This window comes from Ranitomeya variabilis, chromosome 3 (genome assembly GCF_051348905.1).
Source record: "Ranitomeya variabilis isolate aRanVar5 chromosome 3, aRanVar5.hap1, whole genome shotgun sequence".
In the NCBI taxonomy this organism is placed as follows: domain Eukaryota; kingdom Metazoa; phylum Chordata; class Amphibia; order Anura; family Dendrobatidae; genus Ranitomeya; species Ranitomeya variabilis.
This window is the reverse complement of record NC_135234.1, coordinates 449,405,664-449,424,514: the sequence shown is the minus strand read 5'-3', so window position 1 is coordinate 449,424,514 and position 18,851 is coordinate 449,405,664. Positions and strand designations below refer to the sequence as shown.

At 45.7% G+C, this 18,851-nt stretch overlaps 1 protein-coding gene across 1 annotated transcript in view; it reads left to right on the top strand.

Annotated features, from left to right (window-relative positions):
* CRACDL (CRACD like) overlaps positions 1 to 18,851 on the top strand; it is a 154,286-nt gene that overhangs the window by 33,414 nt on the left and 102,021 nt on the right. The gene's annotated exons all lie outside the window — the stretch shown is intronic.

The following is an 18,851-nucleotide window of genomic DNA, read 5'->3' as shown; positions in this document are numbered from 1 at the left end:
CGGCAGGGGAGGGGGAGCGGGGGCTGTCTAATAATACTCACCTACTCCTGGCGCGGTCCCTGCAGGTCCCTGCTTCCCCGGCACCGCAGCTTCTTTCTGTACTGAGCAGTCACATGGTACCGATCATTACAGTAATGAATATGCGGCTCCACCTCCCATAGGGGTGGAGCCGCATATTCATTACTGTAATGAGTGGTAACGGTGACCGCTCAGTACAGGAAGAAGCTGCGGCGCCGGGGAAGCAGGGACTGCAGGGACCGCGCCAGGAGCAGGTGAGTATAATGGGGAGGGGGAGCGCTGCGTGATATTCACCTCTCCTCATTCCGGGCGCTGCTCCATCTTCAGCATCTTCTGCAGTGACGCTCAGGTCAGAGGGCGTGGTGACGTGGTTCGTCCGCGCCCTCTGCCTGAACGTCAGTGCAGAAGACGCTGAAGATGGAGCGACGCCCGGAATGAAGTCAAGTGAATATTGAAAGTGCCGGGGGCCTGAGTGACGGAGAGGTGAGTATGTGATTTTTTTTTTATCACAGCAAATGGGGCAAGTGTCTGTATGGAGCATCTTATGGGGCCATAATCAAGGTTTGTGCAGCATTATATGGGGCAAATATCTGTATGGAGCATCTTATGGGGCCATAATCAACATTTGTACAGCATTATATTGGTCAAATGTGTCTATGGAGCATCTTATGGGGCCATTATTAACCTTTATGCAGGATTATATGGGGCATATTTTAATATGGAGCATCTTATGGGGTCATCATAAACTTTATGGAGCATTATATGGGGCCCCTGATTCAATATGGATATTCAAAAACACTTAACCTACTGATGTCTCAATTAATTTTACTTTTATTGGTATCTGTTTTTACTTTTGACATTTACCGGTAGCTGCTGCATTTCCCACCCTAGGCTTATACTCGAGTCATTAAGTTTTCCCAGTGTTTGTGGCAAAATTAGGGGGGTCGGCTTATACTCGGATCGGTTTATACTCGAGTATATACGGTACTTAACAACAAAGTGTGAAACAACTGAAATTATGTCTTATATTCTAGGTTCTTCAAAGTAGCCACCTTTTACTTTGATGACTGCTTTGCACACTCTTGGCATTCTCTTGATGAGCTTCAAGAGGTAGTCACCGGGAATGGTTTTCAATTCACAGGTGTGCCCTGTCAGATTTAATAAGTGGGATTTCTTGCCTTATAAATGGGGTTGGGGCCATCAGTTGTGTTGTGCAGAAGTCTGGTGGATACACAGCTGATAGTCCTACCAAATAGACTGTTAGAATTTGTATTATGGCAAGAAAAAAAGCAACTAAGAAAAGAAAAATGAGTGGCTATCATTACTTTAAGAAATGAAGGTCAGTTAGTCCGAAAAATTGGGCAAACTTTGAAAGTGTCCCCAAGTGCAGTGGCAAAAACCATCAAGCGCTACAAAGAAACTGGCTCACATGAGGACCGCCCCAGGAAAGCAAGACCAAGTGTCACCTCTGCTTCTGAGGATAAGTTTATCCGAGTCACCAGCCTCAGAAATCGCAGGTTAACAGCAGCTCAGATTAGAGACCAGGTCAATGCCACACAGAGTTCTAGCAGCAGATACATCTCTACAACAACTGTTAAGAGGAGACTTTGTGCAGCAGGCCTTCGTGGTAAAACAGCTGCTAGCAAACCACTGCTAAGGACAGGCAACAAGCAAAAGAGACTTGTTTGGGCTAAAGAACACAAGGAATGGACATTAGACCAGTGGAAATCTGTGCTTTGGTCTGATGAGTCCAAATTTGAGATCTTTGGTTCCAACCACCGTATCTTTGTGCGACGCAGAAAAGGTGAACGGATGGACTCTAAATGCCTGGTTCCCACCGTGAAGCATGGAGGAGGAGGTGTGATGGTGTGGGGGTGCTTTGCTGGTGACACTGTTGGGGATTTATTCAAAATTGAAGGCATACTGAACCAGCATGGCTACCACAGCATCTTGCAGCAGCGTGCTATTCCATCCGGTTTGCGTTTAGTTGGACCATCATTTATTTTTTAACATGACAATGACTCCAAACACACCTCTAGGCTGTGTAAGGGCTATTTGACCAAGAAGGAGAGTGATGGGGTGCTACGCCAGATGACCTGGCCTCCACAGTCACCAGACCTGAACCTAATCAAGATGGTTTGGGGTGAGCTGGACCGCAGAGTGAAGGCAAAAGGGCTAACAAGTGGTAAGCATCTCTGGGAACTCCTTCAGGATTGTTGGAAGACCATTTCCGGTGACTACCTCTTGAAGCCGATCAAGAGAATGCCAAGAGTGTGCAAAGCAGTCATCAAAGCAAAAGGTGGCTATTTTGAAGAACCTATAATATAAGACATAATTTCAGTTGTTTCACACTTTTTTGTTACGTATGTAATTCCACATGTGTTAATTCATAGTTTTGATGCCTTCAGTGTGAATGTACAATTTCCATAGTCATGAAAATACAGAAAAATCTTTAATTGAGAAGGTGTATCCAAACTTTTGGCCTGTACTGTAGTAAGTAAATAAGTGAATAGTAATAATACATGTAAATAACATAGTGTAGTTAGTTAGCACTATTTTGATAAAAAAAAGTGTAAAAGCCATCGCACCGAGACAAGGTGTACTCAATCAGGATGGTGCTATCCTGTCTCTAGTATTGAAACCTTACCTTGTGTCAGCTTACTTATTGTAGTGTAACTGTGTGGTCAGCAAATAAAGGTGTCGTCCGGTCATGTCATGTTGGCTGACTTTTGCCTTTTGATAAGCCATTGTCTACAAACTGACAAGTATTGTCTTGTATATACTCGGATAGAGCAAGCATTAGTCATAACTGAGTTCCGCAGTAATATTCCACGATAGTGACAGTCATTCTGAATTTCAGTCTGCATATGTATTGTCTTTGTATATATGAACTTACTTGTTATCTAAGAATTAACTGGATGGTGTTCAGCACTTCAGATATCTATAGTAATGGCCGAAAGTGTTGTCACCCTTGAAATTGTTCCAGAAAATGAAGTATTTCTACCAGAAAATTATTGCTACTACACATGTTTTGTTATACATGTTTATTTCATTTGTCTGTATTGGAACAACACAAAAAGAAAAAAAGGCAAATTGGACATAATTTTATACAAAACCCCCAAAATGGGCCAGACAAAATTGTTTGCACCCTCAACTTAATATTTGGTTGCACACTCTTTGGAATACATAACTGCAATCAATCCCTTCTTATTACCATCAACAAGCTTCTTACACCCCTCAACTGGAATTTTGGACCACTCTTGTTTTGAAAACTGCTCCAGGTCTCTTATATTTGAAGGAGCCTTCTCCCAACAGTAATTTTAAGATCTCTCCACAGATGTTCAATGGGATTTAGATTCAAACTCATTGTAGGCCACTTTAGAACACTCCAACTCTTTGTTTACACCCATTTCAGGGTGCTTCTTGAAGTACGGTTTTTTTTTTCGGATTATAAGGCAAACTTTTTTTCCCCAAAATTTGTGGGGAAAATAGAGGTATGCGTCTTATAATCCGAATGTAGCTTACCGTCTGCAGTGGAGCGGGTTTCTGCTGCATCAAGCTTCTGGCAGCGGCAGGAATGGGGCGATGCTGCAGGCCCCAGGCTGGTAAGAGGTGGTGTTCAGCGATGTGCTGGCTCAAGACTTTCACAAAATGACGGAAGAGCCTCTGCACCACCAAACACCACATGCTACCAGCCTGGTGCCCACAGCATGGTCCCACTCCTATCTCTGCCGAACACCACCACCTACTAGCCAGGGGCCTGCAGCATGTCCTGCCTCCACCATCTTCCTGCAGCAGCAACCCTGCCACCTGGCACCCCTCTCCACTGCTGTATCCCCCAGGTAAGCTACCATAAGAGCGGATTATAAGACACCCTACTATTTTATTAAAAACATTTTTTCCTATTTTCATACCTCAAATTTGGGGTGTGTCTTATAATCCGGTGTGTCATATAATCAGCAAAATGCGGTATGTCTGTGGTCTTTTTCTTACTGGAAGACCCATGACCCAGGATGCAAACCCAGTTTTCTGACACTGGGCACTATGTTGCAAGCCAAAACCTTTGGCAATCTTCAGATTTCATGACTTGCACACATTCAAGGAACCCAGTACCAAAGGCAGCAAAACACCCCCAAAATATCTTTGAAACTCCACCATATTTGACTGTAGGTACTGTGTTATTTTCATTGTAGACCTCATTCCGTTTTCAATAAGCAATAGAATTATGTGCTTTACCAAAAACTGTCGGTCTCATTTGTCCGCAAGATGCTTTCCAAGAAGAATTTAAGCTTACTCATGTACATTTTGGCAAACTGCAGTCTAGCTTCTTTACGTTTCTGTGTCAGCAGTGGAGTTTTTCTGGGTCTCCTGCTATAGCGTTTCATTTCATTCAAATGTCAACGGATAGTTCATGCTGACACTGATGTACCCTGAGCCTGCAGGACACCTTAAATTTCTTTGAAACTTGATTGGGGCTGCTTATCCATTATCCATACTATCCTGTGTTGCAACCTTTCATCAATTTTTCTCTGCTGTCCACATCCACCGAGATTAGCTACAGTGCCATAGGTTGTAAATTGCTTGATTATGTTGTGCAGATTAACATATAATCTTGAGATTGTTGATATTTTTCAACAATTTTGATTCTCAGGTCCTCAAACAGTTCACTTCTCCTCTTTCTGTTCTCTATGCTTAGTGTGGCACATAAAGACACACTATGCAAGGTTTGAGCCAACTTTTCCCCTTTTTATCTGTTTTCTGGTGTGATTTTCATATTACCCCCATCTGTTACTTTTCGTTGGTGAGTTTGAATGAGTATCACATGCACAGTTGTTTACCCACATTTTTTTTAAATGGTGCCAACAATTTTGTATGGCCCATTTTTGGAGTTTAGTGTGAAATTGTGTTAAATTTGCCTTTTTTTCTTGTTTTTGTGTTCTTCCAATACACGCAAAGGAAATAAACATGTTCATAACAAAACGTGTAATTGAAACAATATTCTGGGAGGAATACTTCATTTTCTGTAACAATTTCAATGGTGCCAACACTTTCAGTCATTATTGTATTTATTATTGAGAGGATGGCAAATTATACATAAAAGTAATTATTTGGTGTGGTGCATGCATACATACTTCACTCCTCTTTGGTATAAGTACCTAAAAATATCCAAAATATAAATGTAGTCATTTTTGCTAACTCAAAATTGAAGGACCAGACAAAAGTGTCTATTGATGTGAAACATTCATTGTCTTGTGAGTCGGCATTGCTCTTACCATTTATGATGTAATACAGTAAAGAAGATTTGGACCCACCTTTGAATGCTACTAGTTTTCCTCTCCTTCCCCTTTATTCTCAAAGTTAAAGTGTAACTTTAGACATTTCCCTTACGTCAAAATCTTACATAAATTATATTTGCATTGTTGCCCTCTGTGGCTAACTTCTTATCATGTCTTTTTCACATCAGTATTGACTCACAACAAATTAATATTCTCAAGGTTTCATATGAAAAGAATGTAGGATGTTACCCCTGGATTGATCTACTCTATGTAAGATGGCTATTGGACACCTAGTAGATGGGAGATAAACCTGGAGTATTGCTTTAGTACATATAGGACTGAAATGGGTTAATCAGCCATGACATATTGATTGTGAGAAGCTGAAAAGTTGGGAGTGATGGCTGCTCACCATATCTCCACCCCTGGGTGTGGTTCACTTTGTAAATTGAGAGCTGTTTGTCTCACACTTGACTGTGTATATGAAGGTGTGCAGACCTCCTGGATTGAATGCTTTGCTAAAAAGCTGGAACCTAAGCTAGGCGGGATAACCAGCACAGTTGTGTGGACTTGTTGCTTTCTGATTTACTTTGTGCGGGAAAAGGGCTGTATTTGAGTTTCCTGTGATGTGGTTTATGAGGACTGAAATAAACCAGCCAGACTTTAAATAAAAACGGTTCCTATAATACGTTAGATCGCTCCCAAGTGAGTAGCATTGCTACCTCTTTTATAAGGGGAGTTTGATGGCTGTGTTATGGGCCACTATAGCTGTCTTAGGTATTGATGATACTGTGGATGGACGATGATCGGAGTATGTGGACAGTTCTGTTTTTGCGTCACTTTGGCATGGGTGTATATTTTGTGACAATGATGGGATTACATTCCTCCTTGTGAGATCAGAAATCCTGTTCCAAATTGTATTATGGCTCCATTCATGATCTGAATATTTATTGCCAAGGAATGGATCGGATCATGTCCTGTGAGATCAGGGAAGCTTTGCAGTTTTCCGAAATCCTTCTACAATAGTGTGAGACAAGCAAACTCTACATAAACAGACATGTATGGGTATTGGTGAGGGGTAAGGCTTAAACATATCTAGGTTGATGACCATGCTACTTGCGTGGTCAAGTGCCCCATCGGGAATCACTTCATGTGCAGAGTCCTGGGCTTTCTGCACTTACCATTCCCTCTCCTCTTGAGTGATAGCTCTAGTGGTCTGGTCGGATGCCATTTTGAAGCGCTGTGGTCATTTTTGAGATGTCAGAACTACTGATAAACACTCTTTAAATAAATCTATGCCACAATTTGTGTTATGAAAATAACAATATAGACTGCCTAACAAAGGACACTTGGCAGTGGCTATGTAAACTTGGATGCAAATCAGTCTCCTTACATCATCAGTTTTCTACATTAGGTTTCACATAGAAATCAAATGTAGAAGGTCAGATGTTCACAATGTGAATGTATGTTGCTCACTGTTTTCGTCAAACTATTTTTAATGTTTTCTATGCATAGTGAGAAGTGCCTGCATTCATGTTGTTTGTTCCTTAGGGGTTTCATTACTAATTGTCCCAGGTAGTGTGTTTAGTGTAATGTAAGCAAATTGCACTGGGTCAGATTATCCTCTGGAAATTTAATCTATTGTCAATTTGTGAAAGATGTTTTTCTGTTAAGTTAAAACATCTAGTATAACATCACTGTAACAAAACACTCCGGGATCGCCTTTGCTGGGGTTAAAGGTCACTTGGTTTGTGCATTGAACTCTGAGGCGACAGCAGGTTTCCAAGTAGACTGACCTCAGGTCAGGTTTATTAAAGTGAAAGCAAATACAGAAAACAAAACATAAAAATAAATCCTTGCCTGTCCAGCGCTAACTATACAAATACGTTCCTATCTAACAACTGAGGGGCTTCTCCCTCCCAGCTAACATTACACAGGTCACGAGCACAGCTCTCACTCACGTTTGCCTCACACAGACAGGCATTCTGTGTGCCCCAGGCTGACACCTGAAACCTCCAGCTGGTCAGCCTTTATTCCTGCACTTATTAACCCCTCGGTATCCTGAAGATACTGAGCGGCCTAATTCACATAGGACAAATACCTGGGCGAGATATACCTGCCCCCGACTACCAGACCGACATGACTCTTACATATCCTCCCCCCTGCTCAGACCACTCAGGTCGAGCAAGAATACTCTCGAAACAGTGTACTCGGGACAGGGCATCAGCGTTCCCCATCTGCACCCCGGGGCGGTGCTCCACCGTGAAAGAGTAAGCCTGCAGAGCAAGGAACCACCGGGTTACCCGACTATTACGGTCCTTGTGGAGATGCATCCACTTGAGAGGGGCATGGTCCGTGACCAGCCTAAACTTCCTACCTGCCAGGTAATATTTGAGGGAGTCGAGAGCCCATTTGATGGCTAGGCACTATTTTTCAATCACGGCATACCTCTGCTCATGTACATTCAGTTTCCGACTGAGGTAGAGGACCGGGTGTTCGACTCCGTCCCTTACCTGGGAAAGTACAGCTCCGATACCAGTATCAGAAGCATCCGTTTGCACCACAAACTCGCTGCTGAAATCAGGAGTCACTAGTACGGGCTGAGAGCACAAAGCCCGTTTCAGACTGTGGAAGGCCTCTTCAGCCGCTGAGGTCCATTTTACCATGACGGAATCCTTCCCTTTGGTAAGATCCGTCAAGGGGGTAGCCATGGCCGCAAAGTTGGGTATGAACCGGCGATAATAGCCAGCAATGCCCAGGAAAGCTTGAACTTGTTTCTTGTTCACTGGTTGCGGCCAGCCCTGAATTGCCTGTATTTTGTCGATCTGGGGTTTAACCACTCCTCTGCCAATCACGTAGCCCAAGTATCGGGCTTCTTCAAGGCCGATGTGACATTTCTTAGGATTCGCCGTTAAGCCTGCGTCTCTCAGGTCATCAATCACCGCCTGTACCTTCCGGAGGTGAGCTTCCCAGTCCACGCTGTAAATTATGATGTCGTCTAGGTAGGCAGAGGCGTACTGCCTGTGGGGCCTCAAGACTCGATCCATCAATCTCTGGAACGTTGCTGGGGCTCCGTGAAGTCCAAACGGCATGTAGATATACTGGAACAGCCCTTCCGGTGTAGCAAATGCCGTCTTCTCTCTGGCCGCCTCGGCCAGAGGGATCTGCCAGTACCCCATTGTTAGATCCAGGGTCATAATATATCGGGCTTTACCCAGCCGATCGATCAACTCATCGACCCGGGGCATAGGGTAGGCATCAAATTTAGAAACCGCATTCAGTTTCCGAAAGTCATTGCAAAACCGTATAGAGCCATCCGTGTTGTGAAATTGGATTCTGGGCTCCCCCGGTGGCCACTTGTGGAATTGAACTTGTGTGCATCATCCCCTCTGTTCACCTGCTCCTATCAGGATGTGGGAGTCGCTATATAACCTTGCTCCTCTGTCAGTTTCTTGCCGGTCATCAATGTAATCAGAAGCCTTCTGTGCTTGTTCCTGCTACTAGACAACTCCCAGCTAAGTTGGACTTTTGTCCTTGTGTGTTTTTGCATTTTGTTCCTGTTCACAGCTGCTGTTTCGTTACTGTGTCTGGAAAGCTCTTGTGATCGGAAATTGCCACTCTGGTGTTATGAGTTAATGCTAGAGTCTTAAAGGAATTTCTGGATGGTGTTTTGATAGGGTTTTCTGCTGACCATGAAAGTGTCCTTTCTGTCTTCCTGCTATCTAGAAAGCGGACCTCGATTTTGCTAAACCTATTTTCATTCTACGTTTGTCATTTCATCTAAAATCACCGCCAATATATGTGGGGGCCTCTGTCTGCCTTTTGGGAAAATTTCTCTAGAGGTGAGCCAGGACTGTCTTTTCCTCTGCTAGGATTAGGTAGTTCTCCGGCTGGCGCTGGGCATCTAGGGTTAAAAAACGTAGGCATGCTACCCGGCCACTTCTAGTTGTGCGGCAGGTTTAGTTCATGGTCAGTATAGTTTCCATCTTCCAAGAGCTAGTTCTCATATATGCTGGGCTATGTTCTCTCGCCATTGAGAATCATGACAGTTTGACCGGCCCAAAAAAGGGTTAAATTACTGGCTGAGAAAGGAGAGAAAAAAGAAGTCTGCTACAATTTTTTTTTTTTTTTTTTTTCCCTCTAGTTCTGAGTGTGCTCTTAATTGAATCACTTGCTAGTCTGCCTATACTGCAGCCTTCCTCTTTTTCTCTCCTTCTAATCCTTGAATGGCTCTGTGTTCACCTGTTTCAAATGGATCTTCAGAGTGTAGCTACAGGTTTGAATAATCTCGCCACAAAGGTACAAAATTTGCAAGATTTTGTTGTTCATGCACCTATGTCTGAGCCTAGAATTCCTTTGCCTGAATTCTTCTCGGGGAATAGATCTCACTTTCAAAATTTTAAAAATAATTGCAAATTGTTTTTGTCCCTGAAGTCTCGCTCTGCCGGAGACCCTGCACAGCAGATCAGGATTGTAATTTCCTTGCTCCGGGGCGACCCTCAAGACTGGGCTTTTGCATTGGCACCAGGGGATCCTGCGTTGCTCAATGTGGGTGCGTTTTTTCTGGCCTTGGGGTTGCTTTATGAGGAACCTCATTTAGAGCTTCAGGCGGAAAAGGCCTTGATGTCCTTGTCTCAGGGGCAAGATGAAGCTGAAATATACTGCCAAAAATTCCGCAAATGGTCTGTGCTTACTCAGTGGAATGAGTGCGCCCTGGCGGCGATTTTCAGAGAAGGTCTCTCTGATGCCATTAAGGATGTTATGGTGGGGTTCCCTGTGCCTGCGAGTCTGAATGAGTCCATGACGATGGCTATTCAGATCGATAGGCGTCTGCGGGAGCGCAAACCTGTGCACCATTTGGCGGTGTCTACTGAGAAAACGCCAGAAAATATGCAATGTGATAGAATTCTGTCCAGAAGCGAGCGGCAGAATTTTAGACGAAAAAATGGGTTGTGCTTCTATTGTGGTGATTCAACTCATGTTATATCAGCATGCTTTAAGCGTACTAAGAAGCCTGACAAGTCTGTTTCAATTAGCACTTTACAGTCTAAGTTTATTCTATCTGTGACCCTGATTTGTTCTTTGTCATCTATTACCGCGGACGCCTATGTCGACTCTGGCGCTGCTTTGAGTCTTATGGATTGGTCCTTTGCCAAACGCTGTGGGTATGATTTGGAGCCACTGGAGGCTCCGATACCTCTGAAAGGGATTGACTCCACCCCATTGGCTAGTAATAAACCACAATACTGGACACAAGTGACTATGCGTGTTAATCCGGATCACCAGGAGGTTATTCGCTTTCTGGTGCTGTATAATCTACATGATGTTTTGGTGCTGGGATTGCCATGGCTGCAATCTCATAACCCAGTCCTCAACTGGAGAGCTATGTCTGTGTTAAGCTGGGGATGTAAAGGAACTCATGGGGACGTACCTTTGGTTTCCATTTCATCATCTATTCCCTCTGAGATTCCTGAATTCTTGTCTGACTTTCGTGACGTTTTTGAAGAACCCAAGGTTGGTTCACTACCTCCGCACCGGGAGTGCGATTGTGCCATAGACTTGATTCCGGGTAGTAAATACCCTAAGGGTCGTTTATTTAATCTGTCTGTGCCTGAACACGCTGCTATGCGAGAATATATAAAGGAGTCCTTGGAAAAGGGACATATTCGTCCTTCGTCATCTCCCTTAGGAGCCGGTTTTTTCTTTGTGTCTAAGAAAGACGGCTCTTTGAGGCCGTGTATTGATTATCGACTTTTGAATAAAATCACGGTTAAATATCAATATCCGTTACCACTGCTTACTGATTTGTTTGCTCGTATAAAGGGGGCCAAGTGGTTCTCTAAGATTGATCTCCGTGGGGCGTATAATTTGGTGCGAATCAAGCAGGGGGATGAGTGGAAAACCGCATTTAATACGCCCGAGGGCCATTTTGAGTATTTGGTGATGCCTTTTGGTCTTTCAAATGCCCCTTCAGTCTTCCAGTCCTTTATGCATTACATTTTCCGCGATTATTTGGATAAATTTATGATTGTTTATCTGGATGATATTCTGATTTTTTCGGATGACTGGGACTCTCATGTCCAGCAGGTCAGGAGGGTTTTTCAGGTTTTGCGGTCTAATTCCTTGTGTGTGAAGGGTTCTAAGTGTGTTTTTGGGGTTCAAAAGATTTCTTTCTTGGGATACATTTTTTCCCCCTCTTCCATCGAGATGGATCCTGTCAAGGTTCAGGCTATTGGTGATTGGACGCAACCCTCTTCTCTTAAGAGTCTTCAGAAATTTTTGGGCTTTGCTAACTTTTATCGTCGATTTATTGCTGGTTTTTCTGATGTTGTAAAACCATTGACTGATTTGACTAAGAAGGGTGCTGATGTTGCTGATTGGTCCCCTGATGCTGTGGAGGCCTTTCGGGAGCTCAAGCGCCGCTTTTCTTCCGCCCCAGTGTTGCGTCAGCCTGATGTTGCTCTTCCTTTTCAGGTTGAGGTCGACGCTTCTGAAATCGGAGCTGGGGCGGTGTTGTCGCAGAGAAGTTCCGACTGCTCCGTGATGAGACCTTGTGCTTTTTTTTCCCGTAAATTTTCGCCCGCCGAGCGGAATTATGATATTGGGAATCGGGAGCTTTTGGCCATGAAGTGGGCTTTTGAGGAGTGGCGTCACTGGCTTGAGGGGGCCAGACATCAGGTGGTGGTATTGACTGACCACAAAAATTTAATTTACCTTGAGTCTGCCAGGCGCCTGAATCCTAGACAGGCGCGCTGGTCGTTGTTTTTCTCTCGGTTTAATTTTGTGGTGTCGTACCTACCGGGTTCTAAGAATGTTAAGGCGGATGCCCTTTCTAGGAGTTTTGAGCCTGACTCCCCTGGTAATTCTGAGCCCACAGGTATCCTTAAAGATGGAGTGATATTGTCTGCCGTTTCTCCAGACCTGCGGCGGGCCTTGCAGGAGTTTCAGGCGGATAGACCTGATCGTTGCCCACCTGGTAGACTGTTTGTTCCTGATGATTGGACCAGTAGAGTCATCTCTGAGGTTCATTCTTCTGCGTTGGCAGGTCATCCTGGAATCTTTGGTACCAGGGATTTGGTGGCAAGGTCCTTCTGGTGGCCTTCCCTGTCACGAGATGTGCGAGGCTTTGTGCAGTCTTGTGACGTTTGTGCTCGGGCCAAGCCTTGTTGTTCTCGGGCTAGTGGATTGTTGTTGCCCTTGCCTATCCCGAAGAGGCCTTGGACGCACATCTCGATGGATTTTATTTCGGATCTGCCTGTTTCTCGGAAGATGTCTGTCATCTGGGTGGTGTGTGACCGTTTCTCTAAGATGGTCCATCTGGTTCCCTTGCCTAAGTTGCCTTCTTCTTCCGAGTTGGTTCCTCTGTTTTTTCAAAATGTTGTTCGTTTGCATGGTATTCCTGAGAATATCGTTTCTGACAGAGGGACCCAATTCGTGTCTAGATTTTGGCGGGCATTCTGTGCTAGGATGGGCATAGATTTGTCTTTTTCGTCTGCTTTCCATCCTCAGACTAATGGCCAGACCGAGCGGACTAATCAGACCTTGGAGACATATTTGAGGTGTTTTGTGTCTGCGGATCAGGATGATTGGGTTGCTTTTTTGCCTTTGGCGGAGTTCGCCCTCAATAATCGGGCCAGCTCTGCCACCTTGGTGTCCCCGTTTTTCTGTAATTTGGGGTTTCATCCTCGATTTTCCTCCGGTCAAGTGGAATCTTCGGATTGTCCTGGAGTGGATGCTGTGGTGGAGAGGTTGCATCAGATTTGGGGGCAGGTGGTGGACAATTTGAAGTTGTCCCAGGAGAAGACTCAGCTTTTTGCCAACCGCCGGCATCGTGTTGGTCCTCGGCTTTGTGTTGGGGACTTGGTGTGGTTGTCTTCTCGTTTTGTCCCTATGAGGGTTTCTTCTCCTAAGTTTAAGCCTCGGTTCATCGGCCCGTACAAGATATTGGAGATTCTTAACCCTGTGTCCTTCCGTTTGGACCTCCCTGCATCCTTTTCGATTCATAATGTTTTTCATCGGTCATTGTTGCGCAGGTATGAGGTACCGGTTGTGCCTTCCGTTGAGCCTCCTGCTCCGGTGTTGGTTGAGGGTGAGTTGGAGTACGTTGTGGAGAAGATCTTGGACTCTCGTGTTTCCAGACGGAGACTCCAGTATCTGGTCAAGTGGAAGGGATACGGCCAGGAGGATAATTCTTGGGTGAATGCATCTGATGTTCATGCCTCTGATCTGGTTCGTGCCTTTCATAGGGCCCATCCTGATCGCCCTGGTGGTTCTGGTGAGGGTTCGGTGCCCCCTCCTTGAGGGGGGGGTACTGTTGTGAAATTGGATTCTGGGCTCCCCCGGTGGCCACTTGTGGAATTGAACTTGTGTGCATCATCCCCTCTGTTCACCTGCTCCTATCAGGATGTGGGAGTCGCTATATAACCTTGCTCCTCTGTCAGTTTCTTGCCGGTCATCAATGTAATCAGAAGCCTTCTGTGCTTGTTCCTGCTACTAGACAACTCCCAGCTAAGTTGGACTTTTGTCCTTGTGTGTTTTTGCATTTTGTTCCTGTTCACAGCTGCTGTTTCGTTACTGTGTCTGGAAAGCTCTTGTGATCGGAAATTGCCACTCTGGTGTTATGAGTTAATGCTAGAGTCTTAAAGGAATTTCTGGATGGTGTTTTGATAGGGTTTTCTGCTGACCATGAAAGTGTCCTTTCTGTCTTCCTGCTATCTAGAAAGCGGACCTCGATTTTGCTAAACCTATTTTCATTCTACGTTTGTCATTTCATCTAAAATCACCTCCAATATATGTGGGGGCCTCTGTCTGCCTTTTGGGAAAATTTCTCTAGAGGTGAGCCAGGACTGTCTTTTCCTCTGCTAGGATTAGGTAGGTCTCCGGCTGGCGCTGGGCATCTAGGGTTAAAAAACGTAGGCATGCTACCCGGCCACTTCTAGTTGTGCGGCAGGTTTAGTTCATGGTCAGTATAGTTTCCATCTTCCAAGAGCTAGTTCTCATATATGCTGGGCTATGTTCTCTCGCCATTGAGAATCATGACACATCCGGCTTAGGTATCAACACGATTGGACTGGACCAGGCGCTGTGCGACTCTTCAATGACTCCTAAGTCCAACATGGCCTTCACCTCCCGGGAGACGGCTTCACGGCGTGCTTCCGGAATCCGGTATGGCTTCACATGAACTGTGACACCAGGCTCTGTGACAATCTCATGTTTCACTAGCCTAGTCTGGCCAGGTTTTTCCGAGAAAAACTGTTGGTTCTGTAACAAAAACTGCTTAACCTCAGATTTTTGTCGTTCAGAGAGAGTCTCGGCAATCTGCACCTCCGGTATGGTAGGTGAGCAAACCGGTCGGGGCAGATCCGCTGTTAGGGCAGCGCGGTCTTTCCAGGGTTTTATCAGATTCACATGATAAATCTGCTCTGGTTTTCTCTTACCAGGCTGGTGCACTTTATAGTTCACTTCTCCAACTCGTTCCATGACCTCAAAGGGGCCTTGCCATTTTGCCAGAAATTTACTATCCACCGTAGGGATTAGGATCAACACCCTATCCCCGGGTGCAAACGTACGGACCTTGGCGCCTCTATCATAACTTTGCCTCTGGGCTCCCTGGGCCTGTAACATATGTTCCCTAACAAGGGGCATGACAGCAGCAATCCGGTCCTGCATTTGCGTTACATGGTCTATCACCGTTTTAAAGGGAGTGACTTGACCTTCCCAGGTTTCTTTTGCGACGTCCAACAGTCCACGGGGACGACGGGCATATAATAGCTCGAAAGGCGAGAATCCTGTGGAAGACTGGGGAACTTCCCTAATGGCAAACAGCAAATAGGGTAACAAGTAATCCCAGTTCTTTCCATCTTTGTCTATCGCCTTCCGGAGCATCTGTTTTAAGGTTTTATTTAACCGCTCAACCAGGCCATCTGTTTGAGGGTGATAGACAGATGTACGCAACTGGTCTATTTGTAAGAGCCTGCAGAGCTCCTTCATCACCCTTGACATAAAGGGAGTCCCCTGGTCGGTGAGTATCTGTTTTGGAATTCCCACCCGACTAAACACTTGTACCAACTCTTTGGCGATCGTTTTGGTAGCAGTGTTACGCAAAGGGATGGCTTCGGGGTAACGAGTGGCATAGTCCATGATGACGAGGATATGTTGATGCCCACGTGCGGACCGGGGAAGGGGCCCAACCAAATCCATCCCAATTCTCTCAAACGGGACCCCAATAATAGGGAGGGGTACCAAAGGGCTACAGAACCGAGGTTTAGGTGCCGAGATTTGGCACTCTGGACAGGACTCACAATAGTTACGCACATCATTGTGTATTCCGGGCAACACAAAACAATGCAATATCCTTTCTGTGGTTTTTTGTACCCCCAGATGTCCCCCCATTATATGTCCGTGGGCCAGGTCCAGTACCTTCCGCCGATAAGGTTTGGGTACCACTAACTGTTGCACAGTGTCTTCCCCTTTTTTTTCTACCTGGTAGAGTAAATCATTCTCAAGAACCATGTACGGGTACGCTAGCCTAGTGTCAGGTTCTACGGGTACGCTATCTATCACTTTTACATTTTTCCTAGCCTGAGTCAGGGTAGGATCTTTCATTTGTTCGCTGTGGAAGTCATCCAACTGAACTCCCAAATCGGGTAGGCAGGGTGCTGGATGGCTGTCTGCCTCCGCCTCTCGCTGAGTTTCCTCAGTTTCCCCCGCCATAACTGAGAAGGGGAACTGAAGGTTAGATTCAATAACCTCCCCAGCAACATCTTCCTGTGGGCTCTCGTCTAGGAACTCGGGACCTCCAGATGGCATGGGGGAAGATTCACGGTTACAGCTACCGTGAAGGAGCAACTGATTCTCCCACAACTGCCAGAAATGAGGAAAATCCCTGCCCAGGATTATATCATGTAACAATGCGGGAACGAGTCCCACTTTGTGTTGCACAGACCCATAGGGAGTGGAGATACATATGACCGCTGTAGGATATGAGCAGGTGTCACCATGCACACACGTTACAGAAAATTTATCAGACGGACCAGATGGAAGTGCCACCAGACTGGCTTTCACCAGAGTCACCACACTTCCAGAGTCTAGCAATGCCACAACATTTTTTCCCATCTACAGACAATTCACGCAGGTGTTTCGCTGTATCATTTTGACCCGCATTCACACTTACTAGCCGTGTAACCAAAGACATGCGCTTCTTAGAGTCCGTAACGTCGCACTGCATGGGTTCAGTGGTAACAGGACAGTTTGCAGAAACATGGCCCTTCTCATGGCAACGGAAACACCTAACAGGCCCCCTATTGAAACCAGAGTCCGACACCCTTGATCTCGGGGTGCGAGCAGTCCCGTGTTCCTCCCCCACAGTTTTTGGCAATTTTCCTTCCCCCGCAGTCCCTGGAACAGTCTTACCGGTTCCACGAGGAGGAGGTACAGTTCGGGTAGTAGCGGTATCATCAGGAAGTCCTTCCGCCACGGAACAACGCTCCACCAAGTCCACCAATTGATCCGCTGTCGCGGGATTTCCTTGGCTCACCCACTTTTTCAGCGCCGGTGGTAGTACTCTCAGGTACTTGTCCAGAACGATGCGCTGGATTATCTCCGGAGTTGTCAGTACCTCGGGTTGCAGCCATTTCTTTATCAAGTAGATCAGGTCGAACATCTGCGATCGCGGCGGTTTATCTGGCTGATAGGTCCACTGATGTACCCTCTGTGCACGGACAGCCGTCGTCACACCCAGCCGGGCCAGGACCTCAGCTTTCAGCCTCTCAAAGTCCTGAGCGACTTCCGGGTCCAAGTCATGGTAAGCCTTTTGGGCCTCACCGGAGAGAAACGGAGCAATTAGATCGGCCCATCGTTCCTTCGGCCACTTCTCTCTCAGCGCTGTCCGCTCAAACGTTGTCAGGTACGCCTCGACGTCATCTTCTGCGGTCAGCTTTTGCCAGTACCGACTCACATGGATTCTCCTGGACTCTGCTTCCGGGTTAGCCTCAGGCATGCTCACCAAGCGCTGCGCCACCTGTTGGAGAAGCTGGCGGTCTGCAGTCGTCACGTCCACCAACTCCTTCAGCTGTGCGGCCATCAAGCGATTAGCTTCCTGCTGTACGGCAGCGGACTGTACTAGGGCTTTCACCACGTCTTCCATACTGTCGCCTGTGCCACGGAATGCCCGCATTCTCCACCACAATGTAACAAAACACTCCGGGATCGCCTTTGCTGGGGTCAAAGGTCACGTGGTTTGTGCATTGAACTCTGAGGCGACAGCAGGTTTCCAAGTAGACTGACCTCAGGTCAGGATTATTAAAGTGAAAGCAAATACAGAAAACAAAACATAAAAATAAATCCTTGCCTGTCCGGCGCTAACTATACAAATACGTTCCTATCTAACAACTGGGGGGCTTCTCCCTCCCAGCTAACATTACACAGGTCACGAGCACAGCTCTCACTCACGTTTGCCTCACACAGACAGGCATTCTGTGTGCCCCAGGCTGACACCTGAAACCTCCAGCTGGTCAGCCTTTATTCCTGCACTTATTAACCCCTCGGTATCCTGAAGATACTGAGCGGCCTAATTCACATAGGACAAATACCTGGGCGAGATATACCTGCCCCCGACTACCAGACCGACATGACTCTTACATAACCCAATCAGAAGCCACACTGATGAATGTAATGCATTTCCTATGAGATAAGAATGGCCTTGCGTGTTTCGGAAAATCAGCCTTGCTTTTAAAAATATTATTTTATTTCTTTTATCTGATTACGAGATCCTTTGCTTAGTATCCAGATGTCTTAGAGCATAGGTAACAAAAAAAATGTTTTCAGTCAAAAGCACTTGTCCTGTACTGTATTACATGAACAATACATTGACTCAAGCTCGAAGGGAGTCTGTCAACCCAAATTCACATGTCAAACCAAGCCTATGCTCTGTTTGCACAATTATTAGGCAAGTGAGTATTTTGACCATATCATCATTGTTCTGCAGATTTTCCAGTGCCAAGCTGTATAAACTTGAATGCGTATTGGATGAAGCAGATCAGGTGATGTGTATTTGTGTAATGAGGGAGGGTAAGGCCTAAGGATATCAACAACCTTTATCTGGGGGTGCAGAATTATTAGGCAGCTGGTTTCCCTCAGGCCCAATAGGCCAAAAAGAGATTTAACTGACTCTGGAAAGTCAAAAATTGTTAAACGTCTCTCCGGGGGGTGCAGCACTCTTCAAATTGCTGAGTTGTTGGGACGTGAACAATCAAAAGTTTTGTTGCAAATAGTCAAAACGAAAACATGTTGCGAAAAAAAGACGCACATTAACTGCCAGAGATTTGAGAGGAATCAAACGTGAAGCGACCAGGAACCCATTATCCCCCAGTGCTGTCATATTCCAGAACTTGAACCTTCCAGGTGTGCCCAGAAGTACAAGGTGTTCAATGCTCAGAGACATGGCCAAGGTAAGGAAGGCTGAAACTGACAACCACTGAACAAGACACAAAAGTTAAAACATCTAGACTGGGCCAAGAAATATTTGACATTTTGTAAAAAAAGTTTTATGGATTAACGAAA